At 46.4% G+C, this 20,634-nt stretch overlaps 1 long non-coding RNA gene across 2 annotated transcripts; it reads right to left on the bottom strand.

Annotated features, from left to right (window-relative positions):
- Nucleotides 1–1,155: 1,155 nt before the first annotated feature.
- On the bottom strand, nucleotides 1,156–6,030 carry LOC119293287. Of its 2 annotated transcripts, XR_005143019.1 has the most exons (6): nucleotides 5,733–6,030; nucleotides 4,899–4,985; nucleotides 3,587–3,818; nucleotides 3,375–3,476; nucleotides 1,786–2,418; nucleotides 1,156–1,700 (listed from the first exon to the last, which is right to left on the bottom strand). It is a non-coding gene; the product is annotated as an uncharacterized LOC119293287 (long non-coding RNA). The 2 variants fall into 2 exon arrangements; XR_005143018.1 differs by having other exon boundaries at nucleotides 3,587–4,985.
- Nucleotides 6,031–20,634: the final 14,604 nt, after the last annotated feature.

The following is a 20,634-nucleotide window of genomic DNA, read 5'->3' as shown; positions in this document are numbered from 1 at the left end:
TGTCCTGACCATCATCGATGGAGGATGAGGACATGCATGTATGCGACATGTATACATGGGGAACACTTAGCATCTCCCTTGTCCAATATTTGTGGGTGAGCACAATCAAGCTTAAGGCCTACTCATAATGGGTAGTATCATATACTCCCTCCGTTTAGGGCTAGACTAACAAGCAGCTCGGCTCATTAAGTTCGTACTCATTAAGCTTGTGCTCGTTAAGGCTTGGCTCGTTAAGATTAATGAGCAGAAAACCCTGCTCGGCTCGGCTCGTTTGAAGCTCGTTAAGGTCATGAGCGCTCGTTAACAGATTATAATGTGTTATGATATACATGATGAATGTGTAGGTATGGTTTTCAAGATAAAATATCGTGACTACAAAAAGAAGTGAAGTAGTATGTTGCCTCATATGTCGATTAGATTAAATAGATTGGCTGAGCTGCTACAAAAAGTTTGTCACGTAATATGAAAAAACATGTTGTGTTGTTACTAATAAGCTTAACGAGCTACTCGTGAAACTCGTTAGCTCGCTCGTTAAGCTCGTTAAGCTTAACAAGCTAAAATCAATGATTGGCTCTATTCATTAAGAAGCGAGCTACGAGCTTAATGAGCCGAACTATCGAGCGCTCGTTAAGCTCGCGAGCTACGAGCTTTTGATCCAGCCCTATCTTCGTTCCATAATGTAGTGCCTATATATTTTTACAAAAGTCAAACATTACAAACTTTGGCCATGTTTCTAGTGAAAAGTAGGTACATCTAGAATACCAAATGCACCAATATGATAATAGTGTATGATATTATTTCATAGTGCATACTATAACCAAATAATCCAAAAATACTTAGACATGGTGCATTACCGGCCACCTCGTTTCTTATTTCTTGACATGAATAAAGGAATCAACTAGACGTGTGGTGTGTATTTTTTTAATGACTTAAGACTACCTAGGACGGCATGTAGTGGTCACTTCATTGCAAGTAATGGTTTTAACTAGATTGGTACCGCGCCTTGGCACGGGGTGCCGGTCCCAACAATATACTCAAGTAGGTAATAATCAAGTTTGTAGGAAGCATGATTCAGCTCATATATTCAGATTTTTTAGTTCAAAAGAAAGAACAAACATTCACTTGTACAACATGAGGGGGCGAGTACTCAGAGCAGGAAAATAAAAAGAAAGCAAAAGCCAAACAGAGTGGTGATACGATGGTAAAACATGGTACTACGGGTTCTTCTTCATGTGGAATGTGACCACCTTATCAAAGAATTATCATAACAGAGCCTGTCAACAACATGATCAAACATTAGATTCTTTGAGCATTCCTATAACAAAATGCAATCAACATGAATATTATTTCATAAAACCAAATGGGCACTTCTCCAACACATGTTCTGCATATTCTAATTCTGATAAAGCCAAGTACAAACCTGAACTTATGGAAATAATATCAGTTTAAAAACATCCAGGAATGGAAGTTAACTAAAACAAATGTCAGTTTAGCTCAATGCTACAAGTTGTAGAATTCACAAAAAATAAGCACAAAAAGATATCTAATGCAGCAAATTGTTGAGCCAAACATTTTGAGCCAGATAAAATAACTCCAAATTTTGTTTCTGTGACCTAGAACCCGAATATGTCCACGACCTAGACTGCAAGTTATGTGGCAAACCGGCCGGAAACCTTATCAAGCTTCATGATGCCGGCAACCTGCAAGCCAAAATGATGGATGTAGCAGCCGTCAGAGAGAGAGAGAGAGAGAGAGAGAGAGAGAGAGAGAGAGAGGTGGGTGAACCTGGACCGAGTGGAGCAGCGTGGATCTCGCCTCAAAGAGGACAGGCAACGGCGACGGTTAGCCACCGGATCCAGCACTACTACATGCCATCCAGCGCTGCAACAACAGTAATCACCCTATAGAATATCTAAAAGTGACCCTATCTACAAGCCAAATTAGAAAGAGTAGTCCACAGTAAAATCGCATGGACAAACAAATGGTCAACACAGGCACAAAGAGTCAGGACACACACACACATAGAAAGAGAGAGAGATAGAGAGAGAGAGAGGCCGAGGATGACCGCATGAACAAATATTGAATTCTGTAGGCAAACACAAAGGTACTGGATTCTTTAAACAACCTCTCTCTCTACATGTATAAGTTCATCCTAGTTCATAACTGTTATGTTAACCGGGTTAGCTGTAAGTAATGTCGTCGCTTTGGTCCAATTGCATAAACATGTGATGATCAACTTCAGAGAAGTTAAAAGGGAAGTGGGAAAACCTCAGCACAACATATGCAACATAACATCTCAAGTAAACCTATAGAAGTGACATTAAGAAACTTAAAAAAAAGGAAAAGGCTCATCAGGGGCTTGGAAGCGTTGATGTGAGGTCTTGACCTTGAGGGAAATTGTCCGTGTCCTAGAAGTACCTAAATGGATGAATAGAAAGAGTCACAATAAAGCAGAAGGCGACTAAAATGTCACAACAAAGCATGCTAAATTATTGTCCACCAGGTCTTTCACAGGTTTTTATGTATTATATTTCCTTCCCATTAGTGTATAAGGTTGTGCACTAAGGTCACCAAGGTAAGAACATGCAGAAATTAAATCGAAGTTGGTCAGATATGCAAATAGTATCCTATATTAGTAAGCAAGAGTTGCATACTTCCATTTATCAGTAGATTTCAACATATGTTTATTTTTGTATAAAGAATAATAAATGTATATATATATGTGCTAGTAAAAAATATAAAATCATGTACTACATCAGTAAAATCGATACGATCCAACATAGCACATCCTGTGATAATATGCACAGCCGGTCGACATAGAATCTAACTCGTTCTTACCATCATTTACATTCAAAAAGGACGGGGAAGCTACTACAACTTCCTGTACTGGTCATCTAATACAAATAAACAATGCAGGAAAAGCCTCTTTTAATTCGACCATACATAACAACAAGAGATGGGATGGTGACCGTGTAAAATAAATTACCGGTAGTGGAGATGAGCGACAATCATGACTCATCACCATAAAAGCCATAAGCCCTCACACACTCATCATACGTAAATACACAAGAACATAAGAAAATATATTTTTTAGGAAAAAAGTTCAAAAATACACATTTTTTGCTTGTGATGATATACATGCAGCAGTTAAGGTATTATCCATAAAACAAAGAATGTGTGCCTCATATTAATCATACTTTCACACATAACTTAACATGCAGCAAAAAGATTTAATCTATAGTTCAAGATTAATGAACGCAAAATGAATGAGTCCTTTACAGTAAGGCAATTATTGATTATAATGGAGTGTGAATACATCATATATTTACTTGATGGAAATTGCAGTCAAGAAAAGAATAGAATGAGTCGAGTACCTTCTGGTTCGCCCAATTTGCTCGTGGTCATCAAAGGTGTTCTCGAGATCAAACAACCAAATATGAACTCCCAAACTTCTGACCAAATAGCAGGGTGTACACCTTAAACCATAGAGAATAGAGAGTCGGCCATGTTAGAGATTATATGAGGAGAGGTAGGCAAAAAAGTAATGGTCTTAAAATAAAATGAGGGATGTCTCAGATATCTTTACCCTTGTCAGAATCCAGTTTAGAACATAGGGAATATTTAGGGAGCCTTGTTGCAGAAATATTGCATGCCATTTTCAATCACCTAATGTTTTTGAAGTTGAAACTGAACCGATTGGCTTGGCACTATTGATTTAGCACACTTCTCAGAGATTTGAATCCTTCCCATGGTGCCTCATTCCAACTATACGCATACCCATGCCAAATTCATCACATTTGTAGGAGAGGTGGGAATGACTGGAGAACATTTGAGTAAGTCGGGAGCCTCAGGTTCAGATGCCAATGAGGACAAATTGAGCATGCCAACCACTATATTCACATAATAAGATGAACTCGACGTCGCACAAAGCATCAAGTTGTGCATAATGCTTATTGAAACAAAAGAAATATACTTCGTGGGAAGCAACATTAATTAATTACATTTTGAAATATGTTGCTCTAACATCCAGGAGTGAATCCTAGATTACTTAAGCTAAAATACACACAGTATTCTAGTTCAGTTCGACTGCTGGTTTTTACGGGAGTCTACTACTATTGTTGTGTTCTGGTGAATGAAAATAAACTCAAACTCCTGCTGTGTTTCACAATCTATCTATCAGATAATAAGGTTGCATATGAGGAACAAACACCTCCACTTATGGGCTCCAGGTACTACAGAGAAAGGGAGTTAAGCCATCTGAAAAGTACTAACTAAATACAACATACAACAAAGAAACTAAATACTACAGAGGAAGGGATCCGAAGGGTGGAGCAGAGGAGCTCCTGCTCTTCCAACTTCATTCTGGAAAGATAAATGGACTACTAAAGGCCCCTTTTATATCCAATGACCTACCATCTACTCTCACAGACTCACACGCTCAGGCCTAACGCTTATGTTACAGACTGTAGGAGAGGCGGAGAATGGGTAGTTCACACTTGACATATCACGTATGATCAGGCGAACAACAACTCAACAAGCTCCATTCACTTGCATTCTTCCTCAACTCCATATGTCTCCAGCAGGGGTCCTCATAGAAGTTTATTAGCAAACATGTAAGCAAAATATTGTATGCATTAAAAGTAACAGACATGAGCAGCAGAGTATTATCCATTCCAAACAATCACTTCCATTCTATTTTAGATTTGTTGGCAATGACCAAATATTCACAGAATTCCCTCAGAGAAATACTACAATATACTAATCTTAAAATAGCTTCTGCCAACTAAGTTCTAAACCTCATCTAGCAACATATTTGTGCATTGCAACTGAAAGTTCGTTTAGAAAATTAGATCCTAGAAGAATCAACTCGTAGGTCTGCAAGACGTATCTCAGCTGACCTGTGCAAGTGCTTGCAGGCAACTGTTAGTGGAGCCAGCAGAACCTGGTGAACCATGAACCTGAAGCTCTTTGTCAGCCATTGCGACCTGAAAGAAATTCCTCATGATTTTCTTGCAATTCCTATAGATAATCCTTGGATCAATAAAGCTCACTCTGATTTGCTAAAAGAATAATTTACTTTATTCCTGTTTATATGTTTTGCTTACTCAGCCTAAATCAGTAGCTTTAAAATTTATTTGTAGTCTCAGTAAAATATACACGGACAATGAACTGCTATATACCACCTCTGAAACATCTAAATCATGTTTCAAATCTGTCTCAGTTGTTCTTATTGAAGAACTGGCTACCAGCTGACTTATTTCAAGCACCTGTAGTTCGTAGAGGAAAACAAAAGATATCCTGCCTAATGGCAGAAGGACCAACCATCCACGGAGTAGTGGTCAGGTGACCATAGTCAAACAATTCACGTACATATTCTAAAGGCTTGTGTGGTTTTCGTGCACCAGGATATAAGAACTTCAAAAGGATATATCTACATAACCAGTGCAATGGTCCAGCCAAAGGTACATGACAACAAAAGCTCATTACACACACTACCTACGAAGAACCTGGTACACATCCTACATACGAAGAACATATAACTAACTACAAGGCTAGCAGCAGCAGCTATTCCTGAAATAGATCACAAGACCTAACTTGTGCATGCGTCTACACGCATCATGATCAGGGAGGAAACCAAGCCTACCAAATCTGAACACATCAGGGATGATTGAGAGAGATAGAGAGAGAGAAGGAAAAGAAGAAGAAGAAGCATGGGGGACGGGGGAGGAGACCTTGATATGGTGCATCCATGGTGGCGGCAGTGTGGTCCGAGGTTGATGGTCGTGCCCAGCTCGACGGCAGCGCGGATCCAGAAGCCTCCGTCGTGGCTGTGGCCGTGGCAGATCTGGCCGCCACCTAGGGAGAGGCCGGTGGTAGGGGGAGGGAGAGAGAGCGGTGGTTGGGCTCCGGCCAGGAGGTGGAAGGAGGAGAAGGGCGCGGTAGCGGCGGCGGCTGCATGGCGCGGCGGCTGCACGGCGCGGCGGCTAGGGTTTCGTGGGAGGAGGCGGGAAGAGAGGAGACCAGGTGGGAGGTGGAGGGCAATGACCCAATGCTCACTCTCCACACTATTGGGGACTTTTCCAATCACGTGAATTGACGAAAATGCCCTCGACGGGCTCTAGGAATTACAGGCGGTGGCATCCTAGTTCTAATACTATTCATTGCAATAGTGTTTCAATCTGATCCGACAGCTAAGGTGATTTCTGAGGAAGATCCAATGGCCCAGATCGCATCAAGCAGCCAGATCCAACGGCCAGGAATCCAAATCGCTGAGGACGCCCAGGAGTTACTAGATCTCTTATTTCTCGATTAGCAAATAAATATTAAGTTCTCTCGTTTTTCCTTCTGCCTTGGTCGTGGTGCACAACGTAGAAATGACTTATGAACATGCACTACACCACGACACTCAAAGCAGCGTTAAACAATCTGTTGGCATAGGTCACCTAAGGCGACACATTTAGTGTCGGCAAAGTCCTTTGCCGACAGAAAGGAGTTGTCGCCCATAGTCATGCCGGGAAAGGTCTTTACGACAGATAAATCTATGCCCACGGACAGTGACGGGGGTGGTGAGGGCTATAGCGGCAGAAAATTCTTCAGCACAGACTGTGCTATGCTGATAGATCATTTGGCACTATGCTATACCAACAAATAGTGCAACTGCCATTACTACGCCGATAGTTTGTCTGTCAATATGCTATGCTGACAGTATTTGCGACCTCCAATACTTCTGCCGACACATTTACTGCAGGGTTATACATTTCAGCACAAATGCAAATGCTCCATATATTAACTTGAAATTAAATTCAAAATATTCAAATCATGTTCACTTTGTAGTAGACATACCAACAATTGCACTCTTCTATTGATCACAAGATGCCATTAACCAACACATTTATTCAACATATATAGAAGATTCATTAGTTTTCCTCGCTACAACCATTAAAGAAATACTCAAGTCAACATATAAGTCGTGGCATGTTAGAAAATACGGGCCAAGTTTATAAGAGACTAAGTGTTCGATCACTGTACAGAACACTATGGAAGAGCCAAGTATCGATCAAAAAACCGACATCAACTTCCATTCGAAGAAAATACAAGATGTACAAAATCCATAATATATTGGACTTGATACTTCCCACCATTTGATCCTGCAAAACCACTCATATGTTTGAGAAATATTATCATAGTAGCATTTTGTTCAAACTTCTGAGTTACTCTTGAGTCCAAAGAACAAAAAACAGAAGATGTACAATAAACTGGCTTGGTAGTGTTGTTATATGTATAGGTCAAAGCCCAAAAGATACAATTATATAAATGAAGTGATGAAACCCAGTTACATGCACAGTTATCCGGAAGCAGCCGTGAACATTTAGCCCAACTTTCCAGAAAATAAAGCATCAGACCAGCATTCAACTTCTTTCAAACTCACGCATACAAGTTCTTATAAACACATGCATACATATCCATGACAGTATGCATGTTACATGAGAGTTTTCATGTGCTGATACAAGAAGATGCCAAAACAAGGGTGAGTATGCATATACATCATTAAAAGTTAGCTAGAGTTCTAATCAAACATACAACTTTGAACTATAGCAATTGAGAACCAACATGTCATTGTGGAAATTGATCACTTAGATTGCTAGATTCTGCAGTGCCTTCCAAACACTGATAACCTGTTCTTCTTTTTCTAGTATGGAAGTCATAAAGTTATTTATTTATTGAAACGATTAAAGTTATTTTTGACTTCAACAACTACATTCGACTTAAGACAACACGTCAACATATGTGAATGATCAGCTATCATATGTTGATGCATAAGTTTGCATGATATTAAAATACTATTTTCTTTCATGCTCACTAGTCACTGCTTAGAAAACTGAATCTAAAAGCACCTCCTTACTTGATTTTCAACTACTAGAGAGGTCGCTCGATATTGGTCGCATATAAGCCTTCTGGTTCTCTTGCAACACAAGAAGAAGAAAACCTAAGGAACTAACCACCACATATACATTTTCAGATCATGCAACTATGCTAATTATCTTAACTGGAAAAGAGCAAGCAATTCCTATTTTGTCAGTGGACTATATCTGATAGAAGATAATAGCAACTTCACTCTAGAGCTGAATTTAGGAACTACTAATTTCTTAATATAAGCAGATCTTTCATCTAGTAGACGTATGCACTCTCGTTAGGTATCTAAGACCTCTGAGTTCATCCATTGTCCGTTTAATTACTACATGCTCTCAGTTATCTATAGGCCAAGTTCAAAGCATATGCTCATTTAAAACTTGGGCATGATCAACTACTGTAGTACTGCTACAAAAAAATTGATGCACATATGGTCGATTGTACCACTCATGTCATTTGAAAAAACATACAAGAAAAACGATCACAAAGAGAGAAGCACCAAACAAGTTCTAAGAGTGGTACAATAAAAAATATTAGCACAAGCAAGAACAATAAACAAATAATTTTTTGCATGGTCACCTTTTCTTATCAGTAAACAAAGATATATATTAACCCATGAAAAAAGATATATATTAAAACTAAAGCAAAAGTAAAACATATGTACTCTCAGGTAGAATAAATGAAAGGTGTTGTTATCATCCAAAAGTAGAAATAAAACTTAAAGCTATTGATGAAAAAACTTGAACACATTGTGTAGAACTTGCATTATTTAACAATATATGCAAGAAGAAGTATATAGCACTGTAATTTTCAGTCAACGATATGATTTGGAAACACACCGTTCGGTCAATTTAACTACAGATCTCCATCTACAATCTCTTTTTTCTGTAAGCCCTCTACATGAGTCGTGCAGCTCCAGCATAGCCATTTTGGTGTATGGTTTCCTTGTAAGCTCCATGTAGGGATTGATAACCCACAAGTATAGGGGATCAATTGTAGCCTATTTCGATAAGTAAGAGTGTCGAACCCAATGAGGAGATAAAGGTAGAACAAATATTCCCTCAAGTTCTATCGACCACCGATACAACTCTACGCACGCTTTGCGTTCACTTTACCTAGAACAAGTATGAAACTAGAAGTACTTTGTAGGTGTTGTTGGATAGGTTTGCTAGATAATAAAGAGCATGTAAATATAAACTAGGGGATGTTTAGATAAAGAAGCAATAAAGTAAATATAGCGTGTGTGGAAAAGTGGTGATAGGAGTTGTGAAATTGTCCCTAAGCAATTGACTACTTTACTAGACCGATAGCAAGTTTTGTGTGGCAAGGCATAAGCTAACATACTTTCTCTTCTTGGATCATATGCACTAATGATTGGAACTCTAGCAAGCATCCGCAACTACTAAAGATCATTAAGGTAAAACCCAACCATAGCATTAAAGCGTCAAGTCCCCTTTATCCCATATGCCACAACCCCCTTACTCGGGTTTATGCTTCTGTCACTCAAGCAACCCACTATAAGCGAATCATGAACGTATTACAACAACCTACATCGGGAATCCCTCAAGCTTGCGCAACACGGAGGGCAAAATAGGACAGCAACATAACCACAAGCAAATTAAACCAATCATAGCAATTCATCAATCACCGATAGGACAATGAAAATCTACTCAGATATCATAGGATGGTAACACATCATTGGATAATAATATGAAGCACAAAGCACCGTGTTCAAGTAGAGGGTACAATGGGTTGCAGGAGAGTGGACCACTGAATATAGAGGGGGGAAGGTGATGGAGATGTTGGTGAAGATGGCATAGGTGTTGGTGTAGATCATGGTGATGACGATGGCCCCCAGCAGCGTTCTTCTTCTTCCTTGACTTCCCCTATGGTCCATGGTCTCCATGGAGTGGGAGGGCGAGAGCCCCTCCGAGATTGGATCTGTCTCTCTGTCTCTCTCTGTTTCTACGTTCCCGCATTCTTCCCTTTCACCGTTTCTTATATATCCGGAGATCCGTAACTCCTATTGGATTGAAACCTTCGCCCAGTTTTTTCTCCGAAAATTAGCTTTCTTGTGGAAAAAGAAGAGTGTCAACTGCCTTACGGGGTGTCCACGAGGGTCCAGGGCGCGCCTCCTGCCTTGTGGCCCCCTCGGGCACCGTCCCGCGTTGATTCTTCTTCCCAGATGTCACAAATATTCCAAAAATATTCTCTGTCCGTTTTTATCCCGTTTGGACTCCGTTTGATATGGGGTTTCTGCGAAACATAAAACATGCAACAAACAGGAACTGGCTCTGGGCACTGGATCAATATGTTAGTCCCAAAAATAATTTAAAAAGTTGCCAAAAGTATATGAAAGTTGTAGAATATTTGCATGGAACAATAAAAAATTATAGATACGACGGAGACATATCAGCATCCCCAAGCTTAATTCCTGCTCATCCTCGAGTAGGTAAATGATAAAAAAGATAATTTTTGATGTGGAATGCTACCTAGCATATTCTTGATCAATATGTCTCATCATGGCATGAATATTAAGACACGAGTGATTCAAAGCAATAGTCTATCATTTGACATAAGAACAATAATACTTTGAGCGTACTAATAAAGCAATCATGTCTTTTTAAAACAAAATGGCCAAAGAAAGTTATCCCAACAAAATCATATAGTCTGGCTATGCTCCATCTTCATCACACGAAATATTCAAATCATGCACAAACCCTATGACAAGCCAAGCAATTGTTTCATACTTTTGACGTTCTCAAACCTTTTCAACTTTCACGCAATACATGAGCGTGAGCCATGGATATTACACTATAGGTGGAATAGAATATGATGGTAGAGGTTGTGTGGAGAAGGCAAAAAGGGAGAAAGTCTCACATGGATACGGCTAATCAACGGCCTATGGAGATGACCACCAATTTATGTCAATGCGAGGAGTAGGGATTGCCATGCAACGGATGCACTAAGAACTATAAGTGTATGGAAGCTCAAACTGAAACTAAGTGGGTGTGCATCCAACTTTCTTGCTCATGAAGACCTAGGGCATTTGAGGAAGCCCATCGTTGGAATATACAAGCCAAGTTCTATAATGAAAATTCCCACTAGTATATGAAAGTGACAATATAGGAGACTCTCTATATGAAGAACATGGTGCTACTCTGAAGCACAAGTGTGGTAAAAGGATAGTAACATTGCCCCTTCTCTCTTTTTCTCTCATTTTTGTTTTATTTTCTCTTTTTTTGGTGGGCTTCTTGGGCCTCTTTTTTTTATTTGGGCTTCTTTGGCCTCTTTTATTTTTCATAAAGTCTGAAGTCTCATCCCGACTTCTAGGGGAATCATAGTCTCCATCATCCTTTCCTCACTGAGGCAATGCTATAATAATGATGATCATCACACTTTTATTTACTTAGAACTCAATATTACAACTCGATATCTAGAACAAAGATATGACTCTATATGAATGCCTCCAGCGGTGTACCAGGGTGTGCAATGATCTAGCGTAGCAATGACATCAAAAAAGGGACAAGCCATGAAAACATTGTGCTAGCTGTCCTACGATCATGCAAAGAAATTTTACAATGAATGCTCAAGTCATGTATATGATGATGATGGAAGTTGCATGGCAATATATCTCGGAATCGCTATGGAAATTGTCGGTGGGAAACGACACCTATGGGATCACTAGAATCCCTTCTACGGTTGCGGGGCGCTGGATCGTGAGAAGAGCGGGACTAGCAGACAGCACAAAGGGGATTTACCAAGGTTCGGGACGCAAAGATGCGTAAAACCCTACGATCGTGCTTTGGTGGTTGTATTAGTGTTCTTGAGCTCTCGAACTAGCTCTGGGTGTTGTGGGGTTCAAAAGAGCCGAATCCTTTCTTAGTGTGCCATGGGCCTCCTTTTATAGGCGAAAGGGGCTGCCACAGTGGCACACAGGAGGTGGAAAGTGCTATAGCATTACGAGTTTATCGCTAGTATTATAGGACAAAGTGCATTAAATGCAGGGCTTAGGTGTCCCTCAATTTATCGGGGACGGGGGTGAGGCCCGTCCAGTCCATCGCTGCCCTCCTGGCTTCGACATGCGCCCCGGCCAGTAACGCATGCAGTGCCACGTAGGAAGGCGGGCAGCTGAGATGGTGCGGTGGTAGAGCCCCCATGAAAGGCTGCATGTTGCCACGCAGGTGCCTGCTCAGCTGGCTGGGCTGGCAGCTGCGTGCGAATGACGGTGAGGATTTGGCTGGTGCGGGCTTGGCAGTGGCCCTGCCGGTGCGCTTGGCGCGGGTCTTGTTGGGTGACCCGGCAAGGGTCTTGCCGTGGCGCGCTAGCTTCCCCGGCAAGGATCTTGCCGGGGGTCCTGTGGATTTCTTCGGTGAGGATGGTTGCCTTCCTATCCTCTTTTGATCTTGACTATTCTTTGTCTTCAGAAAGATCTGCATGCCACCACGGAGGTGCCTCCTGAACCCTGCCCCAACGCGTCTGCTTAGCGTTGGTGGGCTCGAAGGTGGCTCTCTCAACTGGGGTGGACGAGCTGCCCCGGCAAGGATCTTGCCGGGGCTGCTGAGGCTGCCCTCGGCAAGGGTCCTTGCCGGGGCAACCTGCGTTGCCTGTGCGACCTTTGTGGTCTTGGTCCTTGTTGTTGCTTTATTTGTCCTTGTGGCTTCGGCTTCTCTCAGGCTTCCCTCTCCTGTCCTGCTTACGCGCGACCGTGGCAGGTGGCTCTGACTGCCCGTGCACAAGTAAAAGGGTCAAAAGTTGGGCCCCTACTTTTGTACACCGATAGGAGCCCCCGGGCCTGGGTCATACATAAGCGTGGCACGTTGTTGGGCCAGGCCCAGAATGGTGCGCGGGCAGGTGGGGCGGATTTTTACCGCGGTAACTGTTTCGTCCGCTGCGCTCCCCCCACGACCTATGTCGGATGCGCATCATGGGGGAGCGTGCGTGACGTGGGAGGCATGCGTGGGATGGAGACCACACGCATGCGTCGCGTCGCAGTTAATGGGAAAGGAGGCGGCCCGCGCCTTCGCCATAAGATGGAATAACCGTGGGTGCACTGCTCACTTTTCCCTTTCCCTGCGCCTTGCTCAATCTTGAAAACTGCCGCCCCCCTTTCTTCCTCCTCGAGCTCCCTGCTTTCACTCATCATCGATGCGCTCCTGCCCTCCCCCGCCTTCTGCGACTACAATGGCGCCCAAATCCACCAAAGGAAAGGGGGTAGCCAAAGATGCCGGCGCGGGGCGGAGCCGTCGGAGAGTGAGCTGGTGGCGCGACGGGCGCAATCCACCCTCTTTCCTTCGACGGTCGACGTGCCAATGCTCCGGGAGTACTACAAGCTTCTGTGGGGCGTGAAGACGGGGGGATAAACGATGGGTCATCCGGCCACGCGTGTTGTCCCTGCCAGGGCCGGGCCCGCCCCAAATTGGTACCCTTTCTTTGTCGACTACTTCTCTTGCGGGCTTTGTCCCTGTTTCTCTGATTTCTTCAAGGACATTATGTACACCTTTGGCTTCCGCCTTCTGGATTTTACCCCAAATGTTGTGGCGTGCATGGCCCTTTTTGCACACCTCTGCGAGGGTTTCACCGGGGTTCATCCCAGCACGGCGCTCTTCTGCCACTACTTCTCCCCTCGGATCCAAAAGGAAGGCGCCATCACCGGCAGCGTTGCTTAGATCCCAAGGGCCAAGGGAGCGTACCCAGATGGCGCCATGAAGGAGAGGTGGGAAGAGTGGCGGGGCCAGTGGTGCTTTATCAAAGAGGAGAACCCGCCGGCATTCTGCGAAGTCCGTCATGTGGCGCCGGTCCATGGAAAAGACTAGGGCGACATCGACGTTGATGATGAGAAGCTCACAATCGCCACCACTAGAATCCTCCGGCTTACCTGGGACGGGCTCACCCTTGAGATGATCGGCGCGGACTTCATCCGCCGCCGGATCGCTCCTCTGCACGACAAGGGGAGGTCGGCCTGGCTTTTTGTCAATGCTGCTGATATCATGAGGCTCCGCCCCGGCCTCGACCACAACCTGACGGTGCTGCGGCACGCCCACCTCTGCCAGCGGATTTTCCAGCTTGAGGTGAATGAATAGGAGAGGTCGAGTGGTCCGGCAAGGTGGCAAGGGCTGCCGCGAAGGCTGGCAAGGTGGACAAGGAGCCTGTCTTCAAGCTTCCGGCAGGAGTGGTCCCGCTCAGCAACAACTCTCGCTGGTCGTAGATCATCGCCATGATGCCACACTTCAATACGCATGGCCTCGAACCGAGCTGTGTTGAGCCTGACGAGCTCAAGGTGCAGGAGTTCTTTGACACCTTGCATGAGGCATACATTGCCGACGAGCCGCGGCTTGTCCAGGATACTTCTTAGGAGGAGTTGGACTACATCACCGCCAGGTTGCGGTAGGCAAGGCTTGCCGAGGAGTCGACAAGGCTTGCCATGGAGGCCGGCAGCGCCGGCGGCACGACGGCCAGTTCTGCGGCAGAAGCGGAGGAGGAGGACCTCTCCCGGTGGGCGGCGGCCGCTGGGGAGGCCAGCGGCGCCAGCGCCGGGGCCCCCCTTGTCGAGGACGTCGTCGACGGGGATTCGGAGGAGGATGAAGGGGAGGAGATCACAGCCGCCGACCCTCCGGCCACTGGAAGGGGGCAAGTTCTGCGGCGGGGTGCCTCCGGCGAGCCGGTTCGCCCTGGCCCGGCCGTGCAGCTGCGGCTGGCTCAGGGAGCGGCGATGCGCGAGATGAGGGCCAAGTGACGAAGAAAGCGGTGGAGGCCGAGGCAGCAAGGAGGAAGACACCTGTTTCCTCATTGTCCCGGCGTGCCCAGACGCCACCGCCCTCCCCATCACCGGCAGATGTTGGCGCGGGGATTGCCTTTGACTTCGGGCCTCTCAGCCTGGATAGATACTCTGGGTCACCCAACTTGGAGAGAAAAAGGAAAGCACCAGAGGAGGAGGAGGAAGGAAAGGACGAGTAAGCCTCTGCTTTCTTCCCTCATTCCTTGCACTTCCCCCGATGGTGTTTCTCACTTGCTTTCATCTTGCAGGGATGTGGAGACGCTGGCCCAGAGGATGAAGAGGGCCCGGACTTCGGTGAGTGGCCAGCCCCCGGCAGGCACCTCCGGCATGCCACTGGTGGTGTCGAGCAGCCTGGACAGCAGCCCCCGGCCCAGCCCCCAGCGTGAGTCCACCACCCACCCTTCATCGGCGTGTGTCATGCGCGAGGCTTTAGTGCTAACCATGCCGTCGATGCAGGAGGAGAGCAGAACCAAGGGGAGCCACAAAGGGCTTCTCCTATCGTGCCGCCTCGTCGACCACACCGCCTCGAGGGGCGTCCCCGGCAAGGGAACCAAGCCCTGAGGCCATGCACACGGAGGAGGGGGAGGAGAACGTAGGCGCTGGTGGCTTTGCTTCGGCACCGGACCTTGGCGGAGAAAGGGCTTCCGCCTCTTGGCCTGTGGTAGGTAAGCCATTTGCTCTCCGCCTACGTATGCATCTTTCCTTCCTTTATTTGCCATGTCGTCAGTTCTGTCTTGTTTCCTTCTCTGGCGTCCAGATTCCTCCTTGATGGATCCGGAGGACGTCGACACTGTGATTAAAGACATCGTCGAGGATGTCGCGGCGGAGGCCGATAAGATTGCCGCTGAGGAGAGCGCTCGGGGTTCTGCCAAGGGGGCGTCTGAGGGGCCCAGCAAGGGGCATGCCGAAGAGCCTCACAAGGGGCCCGCCGAAGAGACCGGCAAGGCTACCGCCGAGGAGGCGGCGGTCGACGACCAGCCCTCCTCCTTTGCTGCTTCTGGCTCCGTCAAGTACCTGAACGTGGGCGAGGACCTCTTCGTCCATCTTCCAGGCGTGTCAAGCTCAAGGGCCCCCATCAAGGGGGAGTTGCTTGATGGCGAGGTGCTTGCCGCTGCCGGGCTTGACGTCATCGACGAGCCGAGCGTCGACGTCGATGGCTCCCAGGAGGAGCGGCTGCTCCGGGCCATGGGTGCCAACTTCCGGAAACTCCAGGCTCTCCATCGCGCTCTCCTGGACAAGGCCAAGTCCAAGACGGCGGTGGTGGAGAAAGTGGATGCAGACTTGGAGGGGCGCGTTGCCGAGGCGCAAGGTTGGTGGCGCCAGGGTCAGGACAAGCTGAAGGCCGCTCAGAGCAAGCTGGCCAGGCGTGACGTGGAGCTCACCATGAAGCTGGCCGACATCGAGAAGGCCCAGGAGATGGAAAAGAAGCCGGCCGATAAAGCCACAGCCGTCCAGTCCTAGCACGACGCCGCCCTGAAGACCCAGGAGGAGGACCTGGGCGAGCATGAGGAGAAGCTTGCCGCCACGCTCCACGGGAAGGACGAGGAGGTGGACAAGCTTGTCCTACAGTGGACCCAAGAGCTGGAGCGGAGGCATCAAGAGGCACTCAATTCCCTGGCTCAGGCCCACGCCAGCAAGGTGAAGGAGCTGGAGGAGCAAGCTCTGAAGTTGGCCCAGGAGAAGCATACGCTCAACGGAGCCCTGACAGTGGCGCAGGGCGAGATCATCAGCAAGTCTGGAGAGCTCTCCGACGCCAACGCCTCCATTGAAGATCTCAGGCTGAAGCTGGGAAAGCTCGAGGAGACGCTGTCGGGGGCCTTGACCTGGGAGGGACTCCTGACAAGGGAGCTGGAGACGGAGAAGCAGCTGCTGAGGAACGAGACCGCCAACCTCAAGGATCACAAGGCGGGCGAGAAACTCTGGCTCGGGCACCTTGCCACCGTCGCAAACTCGGCCGCCGACCAGCTAGCCATCATGGGGATGCCGGGGATGGGGTACGTCCCAGAAGCGAGCCTGAGCCCCAACGCCAACCTGACCATATACTTTGAGTGGGTCGTTGCCGCCCTAAAGCGGCTCCATTCCAACCGGGCATCCTCCCTTGCCGAAGAGTCCCGGATTCTTTACCGGGGAACCATCACCAGGGTGCTCATCAAGATAGCGCATTGGCATCCTGACCTCGACTTTGAAGCGGTGCTGAAGAGCTTGCCGGAGGATACTGACATCGCAACACTCAATGAGCATATCCAGCCCATCCTCAGCCGCATCGACAAAATCAAGAGGTTGGAGGGCCAACGCCGAGACTGAGCACCCCGTTTCTTATCGCCGCTGCAGTTTCATGACCAAGAAAATACTATCTTTAGTTAGAACCGCGGCGGCAATTTATGTAATATAACTCTGCAGTACTCCTGAAATTATGCATGTTATTTTCCTGTTAGATTTTCCTTTGTATGTATGCCCCATGTCGACTGGGTAAGCTTGTCGGCGCGTAAACCCAGGGCGGCGCCTTGAGGACGGATCCTCATTAGCCTGCCGGGTGTGCTTGCTTCCGGCGAAGCACCTTACAGCCGCCAGCACGGCCGCTCGATCTGTCGAGCTTGACTCGAGTCAGAAACGAGAGCGTAGCTGGTGGCGAAAGGCTACCCTGCCGCTCTCAACGCGGCCGCTCGAACTGTTGAGCGGACTCGAAATACAACAAGGGCGTTGCCAATCGCAGGAGGGCCCCTTCGCGTATAGGTTTTCCATACATAGGTAGAATCATCGAGGATAACAACTTTATATTTAAGGATAAAAGCTTAAAGTTTAGCATGACTTAGCTCTTTCGGCGCCGCCTCGACGTCCTTTGCACCAACGGGCAGCGCCGCCCTCTTGGCCGCCTTCTCCGCAGGAGCCGTGGCGATGATGAACTGCTAGGCTTGCCACTAGGCCAGATTCTCACAATTTACGCCCCCTACCTGGCGCGCCAAAGATGTCGGTGGAAAACGACACCTATGGGATCACTGGAATCCCTTCTACGGTTGCGGGGCGCGGAATCGTGAGAAGAGCGGGACTAGCGGACAACACAAAGGGGATTTACCCAGGTTCGGGCCGCAAAGATGCGTAAAACCCTACGATCCTGCTTTGGTGGTTGTATTAGTGTTCCTGAGCTCTCGAACTAGCTCTGGGTGTTGTGGGGTTCAAAAGAGCCAAATCCTTTTTCAGTGTGCCATGGGCCTCCTTTTATAGGCGAGAGGGGCTACCACAATGGCACACAGGAGGTGGAAAGTGCTACAGCGTTACGAATTTATCGCTAGTATTACAGGACAAAGCACATTAAATGCGGGGATTAGGTGTCCCTCACTTTATCGGGGACGGGGGTGAGGCCCGTCCCATCCGTCGCCGCCCCTCCTGGCTTTGACACGCGCCCCAGCTAGTAACGCATGCAGCGCCATGTAGGCAGACGGGCAACTGAGGTGGCGTGGTGGTAGAGCCCCCACGAAGGGCTGCATGTTGCCACACAGGTGCCTGCTCAGCTGGCTGGGCTGGCAGCTGCGTGTGAACGGCGGTGAGGATTTGGCTGGTGCGAGCCTGGCAGTGGCCCTGCCGGTGCACTTGGCGAGGGTCTTGTCGGGTGACCCGGCAAGGGTCTTGCCATGGCGCGCTGGCTTCCCCGATAAGGATCTTGGCGGGGGTCCTGTGGATTTCTTCGGTGAGGATGGTTGCCTTCCTATCCTCTTTTGATCTTGACTGTTCTTTGTCTTCTCAAAGATCTGCATGCCACCACGGAGGTGCCTCCTGAACCCTGCCCCAACGCGTCTGCTTAGCGTTGGTGGGCTCGAAGGTGGCTCGCTCAACTGGGTTGGACGAGCTGCCTCGGCAAGGATCTTGCTGGGGCTGCTAATGCTGCCCTCGGCAAGGGTCCTTGCCGGGGCAACCTGCGTTGCCCGTGCAACCTTTGTGGTTTTGGTTCTTGTTGTTGATTTGTTTGTCCTTGTGGCTTCGGCTTCTCTCTGGCTTCCCTCTGCTGTCCTGCTTACGCGCGGCCGTGGCAGGTGGCTCTGACTGCCCGTGCAGAAGTAAAGGGGTCAAAAGCTGGGGCGCTACTTTTGTACACCGACAGTAATGCCATGATAGGTAGGTATGGTGGCTGTTTTGAGGAAGATATAAGGAGGCTTATGTGTGATAGAGCGTATCGTATCACGGGGTTTGGATGCACCGGCGTAGTTTGCACCACCTCTCGAGATGAGAGAGGGCAATGCACGGTACCGTAGAGGCTAGCAATGATGGAAGGGTGAGAGTGTGTATAATCCATGGACCCAACATTAGTCATAAAGAACTCACATACTCATTGCAAAAATCTATTAGTCATCGAAACAAAGTACTACGTGCATGCTCCTAGGAGGATAGATTGGTAGGAAAAGACCATCGCTCGTCCCCGACCGCCACTCATAAGGAAGACAATCAATAAATACTCATGCTCCAACTTCGTTACATAACGGTTCACCATACGTGCATGCTATGGGAATCATAAAATTCAACACAAGTATTTCTACAATCCACAACTACCCACTAGCATGACTCTTATATCACCATCTTTATATCGCAAAACTATTGCAAGGAATCAAACATATCATACTCAGTGATCTACAAGTTTATGTAGGATTTTATGACTAACCATGTGAATGACCAATTCCTGACATCTCTCTAAATGGATATAAGTGAAGCGAGAGAGTTTAATTCTTTCTACAAAATATATGCCCACGCTCCAACAAATATAAGTAAAGCAAAAGAGCATTCTACAAATGGCGGTTTTCTATGTGAAGAGAAACATGCAATCCAAACTTCAAAAGATATTAGTGAAGCACGTGAAGCATTCTATAAATCAACCATGGACTATCTCATACCAGCATGGTGCATAAAATAAAAATGAAAACTAAATGCAAAAGACGCTCCAAGACTTGCACATATGGCATGAACGAAACGAATCCAAAAACATACCGATACTTGTTGAAGAAAGAGTGGGTGCCTTCCGTAGCATCCCCAAGCTTAGACACTTGAGTCTCCTTGAATATTTACTTCGGGTTCCTTGGGCATCCCCAATCTTGAGCTCTTTCCTCTCCTCCTTTTCCTCATATCGAGACCTTCTCGATCAAACACTCCATCCACACAAAACTTCAACAGAAAACTCGGTAATATCTGTTAGTATAATAAAGCAAATCACTACTCTAAGTACTTTTGCAAACCAATTCATATTTTGTTTTTGCATTATAGCTACTGTAATATAACTTTTCCATGGCTTAATCCACTGATATAAATTGATAGTTTCATCAAAACAAGCAAACAGACATCAAAAACAGAATCTGTCAAAAACAGAACAGTCTGTAGTAATCTGAACATTCACCATACTTCTGGTACACCAAAAATTCTACCACAATTATGCAAAATATACAATTTGTACAGCAAGACAGTGCAAAATGAATCAGAACCGTTTGACGTTCCAGTAAAAAAAATGTAAAATCACGCACTACAGCCAAAGTTTCTGTCATGCACCGTACAAACCAACAAGCATTGTAAACATCCTAAAGGCAAACCTTGGCACATTATTTTTGTAATAGAATGGAATTTTACTAGGGGATAATTATTTTTTTTGAGAAGTTTCTGTAATTAAGATTCACAAAGTTTCCGTGAGCATGAACAAAGTTCAAGGCTAGCTCCCACTTTAACAATGTTTATCTCTCTCACTTTCACTTTCCTTTTTGAAAAGTTTTGGGTTCCCCTATTTATTTTTGTTTTGTTTTTAGACTACATGAAAGCACAAAACAGAAATAAATGACTCTCTAAAACTTCCGGGTTGTCTCCCTGGCAGCGCTTTCTTTAAAGCCATTAAGCTAGGCATATAGTGCTCAAGTAATGGATCCACCCGGATCCCAAGGTATATCAAAGCCAATTTTAATTAACAATGATTTGTA

The sequence above is a fragment of the Triticum dicoccoides genome, chromosome 4B, assembly GCF_002162155.2.
Source record: "Triticum dicoccoides isolate Atlit2015 ecotype Zavitan chromosome 4B, WEW_v2.0, whole genome shotgun sequence".
NCBI classification, from domain to species: domain Eukaryota; kingdom Viridiplantae; phylum Streptophyta; class Magnoliopsida; order Poales; family Poaceae; genus Triticum; species Triticum dicoccoides.
Note: the sequence above shows the minus strand (reverse complement) of the source record. Positions and strands in the feature narration are given on the sequence as shown.